The sequence below is a fragment of the Rhipicephalus microplus genome, chromosome X (genome assembly GCF_043290135.1).
Source record: "Rhipicephalus microplus isolate Deutch F79 chromosome X, USDA_Rmic, whole genome shotgun sequence".
NCBI lineage: Eukaryota > Metazoa > Arthropoda > Arachnida > Ixodida > Ixodidae > Rhipicephalus > Rhipicephalus microplus.
Genome location: NC_134710.1, coordinates 253,442,667 through 253,459,277, shown reverse-complemented (window position 1 = coordinate 253,459,277; position 16,611 = coordinate 253,442,667). Strand labels below are relative to the sequence as shown.

Genomic DNA, 16,611 nt, shown 5'->3' with positions numbered 1-16,611 from the left:
ATACATGTTATGATTTTCACGTTCTCACTAGTGAGTTATGCTCGTGATACAGTCATGTTATGATACACTATATTCTTATATGATATGAATTATATATAGTCACGTTACGCCATACCATATACCATCGTCCTCTTTCGTTATTTTTCTCTCGCTGTGGCTTCAGGAGAATCCTTTACACGGGCCGAACCATTTGCGCAGACACTAAATTGGCTGGTTTTCCATCCACGTCGTAGGCAGCGCGCCAGATGTGGCGTATACAAGTATACTTTTATGATAGAACAGCGATGGATCCACTCGAGGTCAAAAGGTACTCGCTTTGGTCTCCTCCTTAATCAATAAATGTCAAGACCCATCAACGGCTTCAGAATAGCTTGTATAAACACCCCTACCACAGCTTAGTAGAGCAGTGCTCGAAAGTAAATTTGTTATACATCTTCAATCATTCTGGACGTGACAGCTGATGTTCCCTGACTTTCAGCTCATATGGCAAGCATTCATATGAAAGATGGGCTGATGAGAGATGTATGAATTTAACTTGGTGTGCCTGTCATCCCCATGCCAGTCAAACTGCACATATCATAGCAAGTGATTAAAAAGTCTCACACCGCCACCTTCAGGCAGTTATCCAACTCCCCGCTCTCATGCAAAACTCTATAAAATTCAATCAGCAGGAACATCACCCAGGCTTGCACTATTGACAGCCTCTCACAAAACATTAGTATATATAGCAATCGGATGAAGCAGTACTGGGGGCTCGCCAGCTACATTGATTATTACACATATGTATACCCGGAACACTCCCTCTACAGAACCCAAAAACGTGGTTGATCCCTCTTTTTAGGAATCATGAAAAGAAACATGTCCTCGCAGATGTAGTTGAGCGTTTATCATAATTAAAACTTTACTGCTCACAATTGTTTCATAAAGTTTGCAAACACAGTGTGAACCAACATCCATGGGCTAGTTCGAGTCCAAAGAGATACATTCTATAAGGGTGTTTCCGAAAAGCATCACTAAGGAAGTTATATAATATAAGGAAGACTCTGAAAAGAAGGAGTAGAGTATATGAAATAACCACACGGAAACTGTAAAAAACAGGAAAAAAACAATGACCTTACCTTACATACTAAAGTTACGACAGCCATTACACTAAATATGGCCGGTGATCAACAAATAAGAATATGCTTCTAAATAGTGTTTTTCTAGTGTCTTAGTGAAATTTGAACACACTTTGTTTTAAAAAGTACTGCACTCCAAATTTTCATACCAGCTAACTGTAAACTCCGTTCGCCATATACGCTGTTATTTTGTGGAGTATTCCGTTTACCAAAGGTTAGTTGTTTGGTAAAATGAAAAAGGGTGAAAAAAACATCGACACATACAAGGGTGGTTGTATAAAGTAACCATGTACACATATTTTGCTACTTTTATTTCCATAGTTTATCAAATGGCAAAATAAGTAACCGGGAAAACAGGTTTACTGGCGTCAATATTTGGATTGGAAAATAAATCTTACAGCCCATTTATAAGCCGTTTAACTCGGTCCACGTAAATTGGGTACGCGATTCCCAAAAACTCAACCTAATATGCCTTATGACAAAGAATGAAAGCATAATAAATTATTTGTAGACTAGTGCTATTGAAATGCTGATGAGCCTGAGTAAGTGCATAACACCCTGAAGCTAATTTGGAACACACATTCTGAAAGAGCATTCGCGAATGTAAGTCAATGTATAGTAACACCAAAATATTTATTTATTGTTACTTGCTCAATCACCTTATCGTTAACTTTAATGTATATGTTACTGGGAATAGTGAATTTTAACCTAGAGTGTAATGTAATATATTTCATCGTATTTGTAGATAGTTTACCATTTGACAACCGATGAGAAACCTTATCTAATTCAATGTTGGACTTCGACTCAAGATCACCTAGATTTTGACCTGCAGTTACTGGGACACAGGTATCATCAGCGTAGATCAGTATGATGATGATGATATATGAGTATTAATGGCGCAGGGTCCATACTTGGCCAAAGAGCGCCATGGAAAATGTTTATTAAATGGCAAGGGTGCATGATTTTATGCAATAGGTACATGATATGAAGTATGATAATGTTTTATGGCTGTAAAGAGGCCTAAATTTCGTACCTTAAGGTGGGTAAAAACATAGAAGCATTTAAAATGATGGAAGTGACATAAAATATGTGTAGAGGAAGTAAAAGACGGTGTTCGTGGTGATGAAACTACATTGAGAAAGTGAGATTAGGACGAATTCCTCATCAATGCATGCCCTTGAGCCCAAGGGCAGCGAGGCAGGTGCTGTCTTTAATGGAACCATCGCAGCCTCGACCTCTGTACAGAGGTCGTGCTACGTATCACCTTGAAATATGCAGAGAAAGCTATCTACATCTTTTAAAAACATGAACAGCAATTCAAGCTTAAAAAAGGATATCTACCGATGTACATGACTGGATGTAATGGAAGTTGCGGTCGGTAGGGTACTAGAAGAGGTTTTTTCTTAGAGAGCCTAACCCATTGCACGGAACAAGTATATGAAAAACCGTAAGCGGTTCCCCATATCTCTCACAGATGGGTTGCTCACGGCCAGTCAACAAATATGCATGTTTGCTGTGTGTATGTCCTATTTGTAATCTGGTGAGCGTTACTTGCCTGTAGCGCGATTTGGATACTGGTGGCCAATTTGCTAGTATCGGCTTTATTACATGTAATTTGTTTTATGTTTGTCCATCCCATAGCCGCTGCCAACACGACCTGAGCGTCCGTCGAAAGAAGGGCTTCAGGTCAAGCGCAGGGACAGATATGGATGTATTGGTAGCAGCGTTGTTTTGGGTAGATGCAGCCAAGTGGTCCGCCAATTCGTTCCCTCCTATCTCGCAGTGTCTTGGCACCCAGCACACTACGACATGCAGTTTGAGTGCATATACTGTGCACAGGAGTGAGTAAAGAAATACAAGAGCAAAATTTTTGTGTTTTTTCACGGTTTTGAGAGTTTTTACCGCGCTTTGAGAATCTCTGTATATCACTGCGCGTTGTAGATTTATTTGTTTGATGTGTTTGACAGCCGCAAGTAACGCATGAGCTTCTGCAGTAAAGATGCTTGTGTTAGGATGAATAGTACCGGCATCTGAAAAGGATGGGCCAACTGCAGCGTACAAGACAGACGTGTCGGTTTTTGAAGCATCGGTGTAGAATTCGGGACAAGTGTATTTGTGTTGGAGTCCATGAAATTATGTGCGGATGTGTGCAACAGGTGCATGCTTTGTGACTTTCACGAGCGAGAGAGAGTGAATAAAATAAGGGAAAGGCAGGGAGGTTAACCAGAAAATGGAGCATCCGGTTTGCTACCCTACACTAGCGGAAGAGGGAAATGGGGAAGAAAGATGGGAAAGAAAGCGAAGAGAGAAATAGACGCGCGAAAAAAAGGGGGCTGGGGTGCTATAGTCTATACAATAGGCCACTGCCACGCAAAAAGTTCAGTAAGGCCTTTACTGATTTCCTGTGAGCACACAAATCATGTCGCCTTTCAAGCACTGATTGTTCAGACCAAGTTCTGTCATCAAGGCGAGCTAACGCAGCAGCTAGTTGCCGTCTTTGCACGCTGTAACGAGGACAGTGACAAAGAACGTGCTCTATAGTTTCATCGCTGCCACAATGACCACAAGCAGCACTGTCTTCCATGCCGATTCGGAAGGCGAAAGCTTTGGTGAAGGTGACACCAAGCCATAGTCAGCAAAGCACCGTTGTCTCGAGTCGAGAGAGTCCAGACGGAGGCTGGAGTCGACGAGACGTGTGCAGTCTGTGTAGTCGTGTGTGGCGTAAGCACTCGGCATTCCACATGAATTTTAATTCTGCATTAGCAATTTTTCTGATTGTCATTGCAGCATCAGTCCTTGAAAATTGCATAGATTCTTCTTCACCATCTTCGTGTGCCTATCGAACAGCTGCATCGGCAAATTCGTTGCCCAATATGCCGCAGTGACTTGGAAGCCACTGAAACGTGATTCTGTGTCCTTCGTCGAAGAAGTGGTGAAGCAGCTTTCTAATTTCCAGCACTAGTTGTTCATGAGGTCCCCAGCGTAAGGCGAATATCAAACACTGTAGTGCTGCTTTAGAGTCCGTGAACACGCTCCATTACTTGGCTTCTTGGTGTTTAATTACTTTAACTGCGCTACGTAGAGTAGCAAGTTCCGTAGCTGTCGATGATCTCTGGTGGGATAACCGAAACGTCACCGTTGTCGCTGTTGCAGGAAAGATCACCGACCCTGCAGACCCATCCACTTTAGTTGAAGCGTCAGTATATAGATGAGCATGCTCACTGTACTTCTCATATAGCAAGAGAAGAGAAAGCTGCTTTAGCGCTGGAGACGAGAGCTGGGCTTTTGACCCTATGCCTGGAACCGTGAGTTCAACATGTGCATAAGCCATACTCCATGCGGGAGTTGAAATTCTGGATGGAGTTGTATATTCAGTAGGAATGCGTGTGCGATATGACAAGAATGTCTGGCAAAATAAGACATCAGGTCGGTCTTCTGGCAGTGAAGCTAGATGATGGGCAGGGGCGCGAGTAAGATGCCTCACGTGCACTCTGAGCACTTCCATTATGATATGCGTCTTGAGCGGGTAGTCATTAGCGATCTCGATTGTCTCAGCTGTTGATGAACATCGCGATAGCCCCAGACAAACTCGTAGAGTCATAGCCTGGATGCTTTCGAGAGTCCGAATGCTGGTTCTACAGGTATTGGTCAACACAGGCAAACTGTAGCGCAAATAGCCAAGAAAAAGCGTCTTGTACAATTTCATCATTGCTTGTACTGAAGTCCCCCAGGTTTTTCCTTCAAGATACTCGAATAAGTTAGCAATTGCTGTCAGCCTCTTCTTCAAGTGGGCCACATGTGGGCCCCAGCAAAAGATATATCGCAAGAGAGAGAGTGAGTGAGAAAGCAAACGCCGGGAGGTTAACCAGATATTGGCATCTTGTTTGCTACCCAGCGTTGGGGGTGAGGAAGTAGGGGCAAGAAAGAGGGGTTAGATAGAGGAAAAAAACGCACGCGCACTCATAAAAAAACGAAAACACACACAGGAAGGGCGTCCCAGCTACAACCGTTCAGCAAGGCCAGTCAATCGTAAAAAGTGCAGCAGCGCTTTCAGGGCCCTCTTCTGTGAAGTCGCATTCTGACGATACTGCAGAATTTCCTGCTCCGACAGAGGCTGATCATCTAATTTGTTGAGTTCCCTGCGAAGGCATAGTCGCCGCCTACTATACGCTAGGCACTCACAAAGAACATGTTGAATGGTTTCCTCCTTGCCACAGTGGCCACAGGCTGCGGTGTCGGCCATCTCAATGCGGAAAGCGTAGGCGTTGGTAAATGCAACGCCCAACCACAGCCTACATAACAGGGTCTGGTATGCTCGGCGAAGCCTCGACGGGACTTGAAGACTTAGCGTAGGGTCAAGCGAGTACAGTCGGGCATGCTTGAAGTGCGGCTGATTCCATTGCGATGTGGTTTGCTGGCGAGCAAGTCTGCGGAGCTCTCGTGCAGCATCCGTCCTAGAAAGTGGTAGTCGCAGTTTATGATCTTCTGTGTGAGCTGAGTGGGCAGCTTGATCGGCCCGTTCATTGCCGATGATTCCGCAGTGACTGGGCAACCACTGAAATGTAATTTCGTGCCCTTTCTCAGTCAGGTGGTGTATAACCTCTGCTATCTCTAGTACCAGCTGCTCGTGTGGTCCACGGCGTAAGGCTGATAGTAGAGACTGCAGTGCCGCCTTCGAGTCGCAGAAAATAGTCCACTTGCGTGTAGGTTGATCAACTACAAATTGCAACGCGGCACGAAGTGCTGCCAATTCTGCTGCCGTTGATGTTGTTGCGTGAGATGTCTTGAATTTAATTGTCGTGGCCAACCTTGGTATCACTACTGCTCCTGTAGAGCTGTCCGGCTGAACTGATCCGTCAGTGTAGATATGTGTGGAGTCTTGATATTTCTCATACAAGAGAAGTAGTGTGGGCTGTTTAAGAGCCGGTGACGACAAATTTGCCTTTTTCTCGACGCCAGGTATGTTAATATTAATCATTGGTTGAGCGAGGCACCATGGCGGAGTCACAGGTCTAGCGGCAGGAGAGAACGAAGTTGGAATCGACTCACCATGTGCGGCCACTGTTTTTCAGTAAGATGTGCATGGTCGGACCACTGGTAGAGAGGCTAGGTGATGTCGAGGGGTTCGAGCAAGGTGTCGTATATGTGTCCTCAGCACTTCCACATTAATGTGGGTCTTGATGAGGTTGGCCCTTGTGATGGCGATAGTTGCCGCTGTTGGCGCACTTTGGGGCAAGCCTAAACATATCCGGAGTGCTTGAGCCTGGACACTTTGAAGCATTTGTATGCTTGTTTTACTTGCGTTGGTTAACACAGGTAGGCTGTACCGAAGGAATCCAAGGAAAAGAAACCTGTATAGTCGCAACATGGCAGTTGTGGACATTCCCCAGTTCTTTCCAGCGAAGAACTTGAACAAATGACAGATGCCTGTCAATCGCCTTTTCATGTATGATACATGTGAGCTCCATGAGAGGTCTCTGTGATTTTTAACACCTGGGAACTTGTATGATAGGAGGTGACGTATTCTTCCGCTGTTTATCAGAACGCTGTAGTTATGCATTGGTTTGCGCGTAAATGCCACTAGTGCACATTTCTCAGAGGAAATTTCCAGACCTCGTTGACGGAGGTAAATAGCAACTTGAGTGGCAGCTCTCTGAATTCGCGCTCGCAGCTCTAGACGTGTTACTGCAGACGTCCAAACGCAGATGTCGTCCGCGTACACTGACAATCTGACAGTACTTGGCAGATGCTCATTGAGAGCTATTAGCGTCAGGTTGAATAGTACAGGGCTAAGTATGCCACCCTGGGGAACACCACGGTGGCTGTAATGTAGCGAAGTGTCACCATCCTCGGTTCTCACGAAAAAGGATCGCTCAGAGAGATAGCTGCGTAGCCACTGAAACATCCGACCACCCACTCCTACCTCCTTGAGAGCGGTGAGGACAGCTTCATGTGTGACGTTATCGTACGCCCCTTTAACATCAAGAAATAAAGAAGCGCAGAGACGCTTACGGCCTTTTTCGTGTTGCACGTAGCTGACCAGGTCTATGACGCTATCAATTGATGACCGGCCACGGCGAAATCCCGTCATAGCGTCCGGGTAGATGTTGTGATGCTCCAGGAACCATTCTAGCCGTCCAAGTACCATCCTCTCCATCACTTTGCCCAAGCAACTAGCCAGTGCAATCGGGCGGTATGATGTGAGCACCAATGGTGACTTGCCAGGCTTCAGTAATGGAACCAAACGGCTGGTCTTCCAGTTAACTGGGAGGGTGCCCTCTCGCCACGAGTCGTTGTATATCTTGAGGAGGGCACTCCTCGCACACTCACCAAGGTGACACAGTGCTCTGTATGATATTCCATCAGGCCCGGGTGCTGATGTTTGTCTACACAAAGCCAGTGCTGCTTTAAGCTCATGAATAGAAAAATTGGTCCATGTGGTGATCGTGTGATGTCGTGCCACCACGTGAGAGCGTGGAGATGTTGGGATCTGCGAGTTGACCAGATAAGTTGGCACAGAACTCTTCTGCCACGTCGACCTCCGATCTCTGTTGAGAGAGGGCTAGAGCCTTGAATGGAGACCGCTGAATGGGAGATGTCCGGAGCCCTCTTATTGTCCTCCACAAGTGTGATAAAGGCTTGCGAGGATCTAACGAAGCGCAGAAGGCTGCCCAACGTTGTGACTCTAGCTTATCTATGCGGCGTTGTATCTTCTTCTGAAGACGTCTAGCGATTCGTAAATCGTCGATTGCTTTCGTGCGTCGGTACCTTCGTTCCGCACACCGTCGGAGAGCCCGAAGTCGTTCTAATTCCACATCAAATTCGGTTACCCTCAAAGAGCATGTGAGGGTTCACACTGTGTCTTGCACTGTGGACTTGATCACCTCTTCTAAGTCAAATGAGGTGTTCTCTTGACAGCGTTCTTTCATGAGAGATTCAAACTTGGTCCAGTCCACTCTTTGGATAGTTTCACGTACCTTGCAAGGTGATAATCCTCTGATCTTGACATATGTGGGAATGTGGTCGCTCCCATGTGTTTCTATGTCCGCAAACCATCCGGCACATCTGACAAGACCTCGAGAAACAAAAGCCAAGTCAAGGCAACTGCTGTATCCAGGGCCACGTAAAAATGTTGGGCTGCCATCATTTAACAAGCACAGCTCGTTGTCTGAAGCAAACGTTATCAGACTTCTACCCTTTGCGCTGATCTTCGGGCTCCCCCATAGCGTATGGTGGGCGTTGAAGTCTCTGATGATCACCCATGGGCCAGGAGTGGATGATAGGACGTGTCCTAGTCTTCTGTGGTCAAATCTACTTGATGGCGACAGGTATGCACCGACAACAGTGACAGTAAGATCTCTTTTCTTCACTGTTAAGCATATATGTTGGTTATCGTTGTCAGGTGGTACAGGCCGAATAATGTAGGTCAGGTCACGTCTAATAAACAGCAGGACCTTGCTGTTTCCAGGATAACAAGCCGACATAAAGGATTCGTAGCCGGAGAGTCTAATAGCGCTCGATAAATTTGGCTCGCAGATGACGATGATGGGAAACATATTAGTGGAAACGATCCGACGGAAATCCGCAATGCGTGATTTCAGTCCCCGTGCATTCCACTGAAAAATTGTTGCTTTTTTGACCTCTTCCCTGAAAGACAGTGGCTGGTGGGCCATTATCTACTCAAGAGCCGCCAGTACTGGACTCAGAGCGTCCAGTACTTGAAGTGCACTTTTGGCTGACGTTGTGCGCATGTTGTTTAACACCGTGCGAATGGCATTAATTATGGGTCGTAGAAGAGCAATCACTTGCTTATCCAAGTTCCGCTGCCCCTTTGTTGTCGCAGCTTGCTCTGATGAATGCGGCTTCTGATGTGGTTCTTCCACAAGTTGCGTGCGCGTAAGTGGCGGCCAATCTTCAGTAGAGAGAGATCTACTTCTTTTCTGGCTTCCATTGTCTGCGTTCGCCGCGGTGTACCCTGCAGTGGGCGCCGTTCCCAGATGCGTTGGCTTACTTCTTGTAGTTGACTGCGTTGTTCGCGAAGATCTTCGACGGTGACGCCGTCGTCTTCGCCGGACTTTTTCCGCGGCCTCTTTGTGGGTAGAGCTGTCTCGCACCATTTGTCTAAGAATAGTAAACTCCTTCTTTATGCGTGGACAGTCTTTGGAAGATGCACTGTGGGCACCTTGACAATTAGGGCACTTTAGTATGGTTGCGCTGCATTTGTCCTCGGTATGTGGTTCTGAGCTTCGGGGGCACACTTCGGAGTTCCTGCACGCTCCCTGCACATGGCCGATCTTCTGGCACTTATGACATCGCATAGGTTTTGGAATAAATGGTCGGACCTGGTCTCGTAAGCTTTCTCGATATTGAGGAACACAGAGGAAGTATTGTTTGTAGGCGAAAGCGTCTCGGATCATTGCCTCGATACGCACCAGATGGTCAGTGGTGGATCTACCCTCTCGAAATCCCCACTGGAATCGATCGAGCAGATTGTGTGTTTCAAGGAGGTGTAAAAGTTTACAAAGGCAGCTTTTAAGTGCAAGGGGCCTATAACTTGAAACTTAGGAAGGCTTCTTTCCTTCTTTTAAAATGGGAATAATTATAGCCTCTTTCCAGGAAGCAGGGATGACGCCAAAAAACCAGATAGCATTGTATAGGGAGAGTAATGTTTTTCGCGTTTCGAGTGGCTGGTTTTTCAACATTTTATACATGACACGGTTGTAGCCTGGGGCAGAATTACTGCAGGAGTTTAGTGAAGTTTGTAGCTCAACTAAGTTGAAAGGTTGGTTGTATGCCTCGTATTTTGTACACTTGTGTTCTAGTTTCTGCTTTTCTATCCTTGCTTTATACCTTTGGAAAGCTTCAGTACAGTGTGATGAGCTAGACAGCTGCTCGTATTGGGCACCGAGGAAGTTCGTCTGATCTTCCAGGCTGTCACCCTGTGTGTTAACGAGTAGAAGTGAATGTACTTGTCTTCCTGCTTCCCTACGAACCATGTTCCAGACTTTAGCCTCTTGTGTATATGAATTGATCCCTGATAAGAACTGCTGCCAGCTTTCTCTTCTGGTCTGCCTGCGTGTTTTCCTGCCTTGAGATTTTATCCTCTTAAGCTGTCAAGATTTTAGGCTGTCGGTGAATTCCGAAGCAACCTCCATGCCTTGTTCTGCTCCTTTCGCGCATTACCACACTCAGTGTTCCACCATGGGATGCATCGTTTGCCAGGCAGTCCAGATGTTTGCGAGATGCACTTGGCTGCTGCGTCAATAAGGAAAGCTGTGAAGTACTCCACAGCTTCATCTATGCTTAACCCACATACGTCTGTCCAACCTAAATGAGTAGTGTTGTAAAACTGTTCCCAGTCGGCTTTGTGTTCAGCCATTTGGGAACTCGTGAAGGACATTCGTATGATGTTTGTGTACTCAAAATGACAAGAAAATGGTCACTTCCGTAGGGATTATTGGTCATTTTTCATTGTAGTAGTGGTAGAAGTGAAGGATATGCAATACTGAGGTCTATGGAGGAGTAAGTTTTGTTTGCAAGGTTATAATATGTTGCCGCTTTCCTATTCAACAGACAAGCACCTGATGAAAAGAGGAACTGTTCAATGAGACGACCTCGTGCATCACATCGACAGTCACCCCATAAACCGCTGTACGCATTTAGGTCTCTTAGAACCAGATAAGATTCTGGTAACTCATCTATTAAAAACTGGAATTCATGTTTTTCGAGGCTGTGTTGCGGCGGTATGTATAGAGAGCAGATGGTGACTAGCTTATTCAAAAGAACTGCTCGAACAGCCACTGCCTCTAGGAATGTTAGTAGTGGTACATAAGTACATGCTACTACTCGATTAACAATAATGGCCACACCACCAGATGACGCCACAGCATCATCTCTGCCCTTTCGGAAGACAACATATTGACGCAAAAAATTGTATTGCTAATTTTTAGGTGTGTTTCCTGTACACACAGCACTTTCGGGGAATGCTTGTGTAGAAGTTCTTGGACATCGTCGAGGTTTCGAAGTAGTCCTCTGACGTTCCATTGTATAATTTGCGTCTTCCTTATGGGAGTAAAGAAGTACTGTGTGTACGAAATGAGTGTGGCTGGTGTCTAAAGAGAAAAGTGACTTATCTTACAGAGTCTTTAAAAGGCCCTGTAATTACCGTTTTTTAAATTTAAACTTTCTGGTTATATTTCTTTTTCTTTTTTACAGGCCACGCATGGCCAGGAATATGCGGGATGGTCACCCTCACAGTTTGCGCAGTGGACTTGTAACTTACAGTCATCATCAGTGGTATGGCCTTTGGTGCCGCATTTCGCGCAGGTAAGCTGTCTTCGGCAGCTCTGGGAGCCGTTCCCGAACCTCTGACATTTAAAGCAGCGCCGCGGTTTCGGTATGTATGGTCTGACTGCCAATGTAACATATCCTGTTGCTATTTCGGTGGGGAGAGTGCTAGATGCGAAAGCGAGTATGATGTGTTTTGTTGGGGTTTCTTTCTTCTCTCTTCTTATTTTGATTCACTGCACCTGGATGACATTTTCGTCTTTCCAGCCTGTAAAATGTTCCCCATCAGAGGTCCGTCTGTTCTTCATGTGATACAACACCCTTCACGGTGTTCATGGTTCGAAGCGGTGTGATTGTGATAGGCTGATCACCAAAGATGTAAGGTTATGTAGTCTCTGGTGCTGTGCGTGGTCTTTTATTTCGAGTAGCAGGTCACCACTGGCGGTCTTTGTGACGCTGTAGCCCGCGCCTAGCGTTTCTATAAGGCATTTGGACACAAGAAAAGGTGAAACGCTTCTAGCTTTCTTTTCTGTACTTTCACAGTGAATCATGTGTTATTTCGAGAAGTTGGATTTCTTGTTCGGTAAAAACTCAAAAACTGGATCGGTGCGCCACCTCGTGGAGGGGCGATCGGTTTTGAGAGGGCTAGGAGTTCCCATGTATTAAGTAGCTTATTCGGCGGCCATGCCAGCCACCAACTTTGGAGCCCAACAAGGGGACGCTGCGAGACGCAAAAGAGACGCAAGCGCCAGCCGTACATGGCCGCTATAACCTAATATATCTACCCAAGGTTGGATATCTACACCAAGTTAACCCTTGCCACCGAGAATTGTGGAAGTAAATAGAAGTGAGGAGAGGACATGAAAGATCAAAAGTAGTAGAAAAGTCGAAGATGGAGAGAGAGCACGAGACAGGAAGAGGCGACTGCCGATTTCCCCTGGGTGGGTCAGTCCAGGGGCGCCGTCTACGTGAAGCCGGGGCCAAAGGGGTGTGTTGCCTTTGCCGGGAGGCCTTAAAGATCCAATCACCCGGCGTCGGCTCAACCCCCAGGATCCCCTTTTCCCCGGACATGACAAAGCCACGCACGGCTAGGCGTGGGAGGGAGTCGAAACCCTCCCGTTAGCTCGGGTTCATGGTGTCGCTGCACACCAAACGCCTGCTTACGCAGACGCCCCTGCGGGGAGCGTAGATCAGTAGGTTAGAAGAGTGTAATATCTGCAGAAGGTCATTTGTTTACAAGGTGAACAGCAATGATCCTAGTACCGAACCCTGGGGAACACCAGCATTCAAGTGACTCATGGAAGACAAAAAATATTGATTATTACAACCTGTTGGCGACCATTGAGGTAGTTTGAAAGAAGTTTTAAAATGATTACACGGAAACTGTAATGTGGTAATTAATTAAGCAGCATTCTCTGGTCCACGGCGTCAAATGCCTTTCTTAGGTCCGGAAAATAAACTGCTAATAACTTATTTTCATTAATTGCTGTGTTTATAAATTGCGTAAGGGTCAAAACAGTGGTGAGCATAGAATAGCTTGGCCTAATTAGTGTTGCTGAAAAGAGAACATGGTGTACTTCCTGGCGAACCTATATAAATTAGAGGCAAAAATATTTTTTCGAAGATATACCTAATTATGCTGACAACAAAGATTAGTTTACAGCTGGACGGTTGAGAATGATCACCATGTTTATGTATTCAAATAACGTTTGATATTTCTAAACAAGAAGGGTTAATGGCTGCTCTGACAGAGTGGTTAAAAGCGTGAAAGTAGTCTGAGGACGTTTAACTTCTTTTTAAAGCCTTATAGTTATTCCATCTAGGCCTGCTGAAATATTAATGGGCATTCCCGATACACTAAATCTGCTTTCCACAATGTTGATGTCATACATCACAAAAGCGTTCAGATTGGAATATGGACAAGCATGATTGAGGCTGGGTTCCTTGAATTTTTTAGGCAGTGTTAAACCAAGGGGGGTGAAATAAGTGTTAAATGATTTAACTGTATTGGAGTCGATGACATCAGGAAGTACCTTAAAAGGCGAAGGGTTGCCGACATCGTCATTGATAATTTGCTCATGTTTTTCAAATTACAATTCGCCTGCTCTATTTCTTAGGCATAATAATTTTTATTACTCATTCTGGTCAAAGCCACTGATGTATCACGCATTACTTGAAATAGACTAAGAAAGGTCGTGCTGATTCTGACGCTTCCATTTGTCGTGCCAGTATTCCTTGCTCCTTAGAGCTCTAATGTTTCTTTATTCACCCAAGGACATGATAGTGTTTTCCGTGAAGGAACAGAAAATTTAGTGCTTCTTAGTTTCATTGCGTTTTTGAGAAGATGAAGTTAGAGAATTCCATATTTGCGGTATCCTTGTACACTTGATCAAAACGAGATCCAAGACGACTATTTATTAAACGTCGTGGTGTAGTTTTGTTACAAACTTTGGCCCGTCACGTTTTTTTTTCTTGGGGCGATCAACAGGGACAAATACGAGAAATGATCTGTGATAGGTTTGTTACACAGTCCCGCATAAATATTAAAGACAATAGTCTTTCTTGGGGAGCTTCGACGCAAAAAGTTTAATCTGTCTGTCGGTCTGTACACTTGTCTGTTTGTCTACTCTTAGCGGCATCGAGTACTTGAAACAGCCGACCCCATCCGTAGCGTCCACCTATGTTGCTCCACGTTAAGCGTTCATGCTTGTCTAATTGTCAGTTAAAAAGTAATTATTGCGCATGTATGGCGCACCATAACAACACGTATATATTCTGCATCTGCGTCTTTTACTAGAAAAGGCATACGGAAGTAATCTTAAGGACCGTAGCGCCTATTACGCTGCGCTGACCATGCAACACTTGCACGGAAAGGCGAGCGTTTCCAACGCTTTGCTCAGACGAGACGGTGGATGCACCTACCCGTCGCCTTGCGTCCTACCTTACCTTATCACCTCTAAGATGGGCGCGCACACCCGTCTCGAGCCATGTGCTTTGTTTTCTAAAAAAACTGCCAATTGGCGCTCATGTCTCACGTGTGACGTGATTTGATGCACTTGTTCGCCTTCGCTGCACGCTGGAGGCACGCTAACACAGTGCCTCCAGAATACCATTCACCGATTTTCTTCCGCAGAACATCAAATAAATGCCTCATCCACTCTTTGCACACGCAAGACAATTGTCTTTCCACGACATTTGCAAATCAATTGCAGATACGGGGCCCGTTGTTTCCCTCGGGATTCATAAGCGCGTGGTCAATTAATGTAGCAGACGTCGCTGTCATTTGATAGGGTCTGTTGATGAGATTGTGAAAGCGATATATAATTTTAGTGAGTACACGTAGTCGTGGTTCACTGAACTATTGGTATCGATGTTAATATCACCAACAATAACAGTAGATTGGGTGAGATTATTTGTTAGGTGACTAAGAATTATTCCAAGTGTTTCAAGAAAGGAGGAAAAGTACGCATTTGGGGAGTGATAAACTATGCCCACTGTAAGTGAAAATTCACCCTTGACGAAAAGTGACTCAATGGCACGTGTACAACATGATAGCAAAGAAAGAATTGTATACGACGCTCATTTTTAACAAAAAGAGCAACACCACCCTCTCGAGAACGAGAGACACGTGGCTGCGGTAGCATTGTGTAATCGCGAATAACAATGTTTTCATTCCTTTTTTGCTAAGTTTCAGTGACAGCGATTACGTCCAAGTGTTGTGGCTGCTGGGAAAAATATCCGAGGAGCTGCATAAAGTTTGTTCTTATGCTGCGATATTTGCTATAAAATATCAACATGCCTCTACTTGTGCAATTGTTTTGTTGATTTAGGTGAGACATTTTGTTTGAAGTGGGTATGTGCACTGGGTATAGCCACACGCGTGCTATGCCTAAGCCACACCGCCAAGTTCGTCCACGCATGTAATATGAAACGTGCAAATGCTCACTTTTACGTGCATCAGAATGTTGCCGTCAGCCACCCATACAAAGTTTCTTTTTTTCTCGTTTTAACTGCCATGCCTTCCCAAACAGAAACTTGTTCTCGAGACACAGGTGTTCATTTACAAACACCGACTTCTTTCGCTCAAAGTGAAGAGTCTACCTGTTCAGTCTCTGTTTTTTGGAGGCCCCCAAGGCTGTCTCGTGTCGATCTAGAGATAAAAACTTCACCACCAGGTTTGGAGGGCCACTTCACGCGTTCTTTCACAATGAACAGCATCAAGTGCATGCTTTTCAAGCCTTACACCCAAGGACAACGCATTTTTTGACAGTCAAAGATAGATTCTTATGAGGTGCCTGCGGGGTTCCCTGCAGTTCACTATTTTCCCTTCGACTCTACTGTTTTAGCTCAATTAGTTGCTTCTATAGTTTCTTCCAATTCTTTCGTTAGCCTTGAATTGCTCCGCCCCAGTGGTCTAGGGGCTAAACTACTAAGCTGCTGACTCTTCAGGTCGTGGGATTGAATCGTGGCTGCAGCCGCTGCATTTTCAATGGAGGCAAAAATGTTGTAGGCTCGTGTGGACAGATTTCGGTGCACGCTAAAGAACCCCAGATGGTCAAAATTTTCGGTGTCCTCCACTACGGCGTCTCTCATAATTATATGGTGGTTTTGGGACATACACTCCACATATCAATCGTTTATCAGCCTTAAATATTGTATTTGAAACTATGCTGTGTGTTTGTACCTCCAAATGTTCCGAACATATGCTTTTCATTTCAATTCTAAAATCTTCAAAGGAGTCATTTATGCACCTCATTGACTTTATGGCAGCTATCAATACGGCCTTTATTGCATCGATAAATCGGTCCTGAGTTTTAATTGTTAGAGTAAGGTGAGACGTAGCTTTAAAAAGCTGCGCAGTAATTACTATCAATACTTCTGTGACTTTCTTGATGGTGCCAGGGGGCTTGTCCGTTAAGGACTTTGCAATGTTGCAATGTCGGACGAAGGATACGTTGCACTTGACATGATTACACAAAAAACAGTGGACAAAACGTTTTTCAGAATGGTCCCAGAGCTATGAAATATAAGAAATCACTAGTTAGAGTAGATGTGCATTTACCTACCTTAAATGACGCAAATCGGCAGTTTAGCAGGCATGGCGCACGGCTGCCAGGACTGCTCTGAAGTGAACAAGCTAACTCTGTAGTTTCTTATATATGCGACAAAAATGCCACGCCTTGATGATATCCGGAAGAGTGACGTA

At 45.1% G+C, this 16,611-nt stretch overlaps 1 protein-coding gene across 2 annotated transcripts in view; it reads right to left on the bottom strand.

The window, feature by feature from the left end:
• Window positions 1-16,611, bottom strand: part of LOC119161592 (netrin receptor DCC) — a 135,375-nt gene that overhangs the window by 113,483 nt on the left and 5,281 nt on the right. The gene's annotated exons all lie outside the window — the stretch shown is intronic.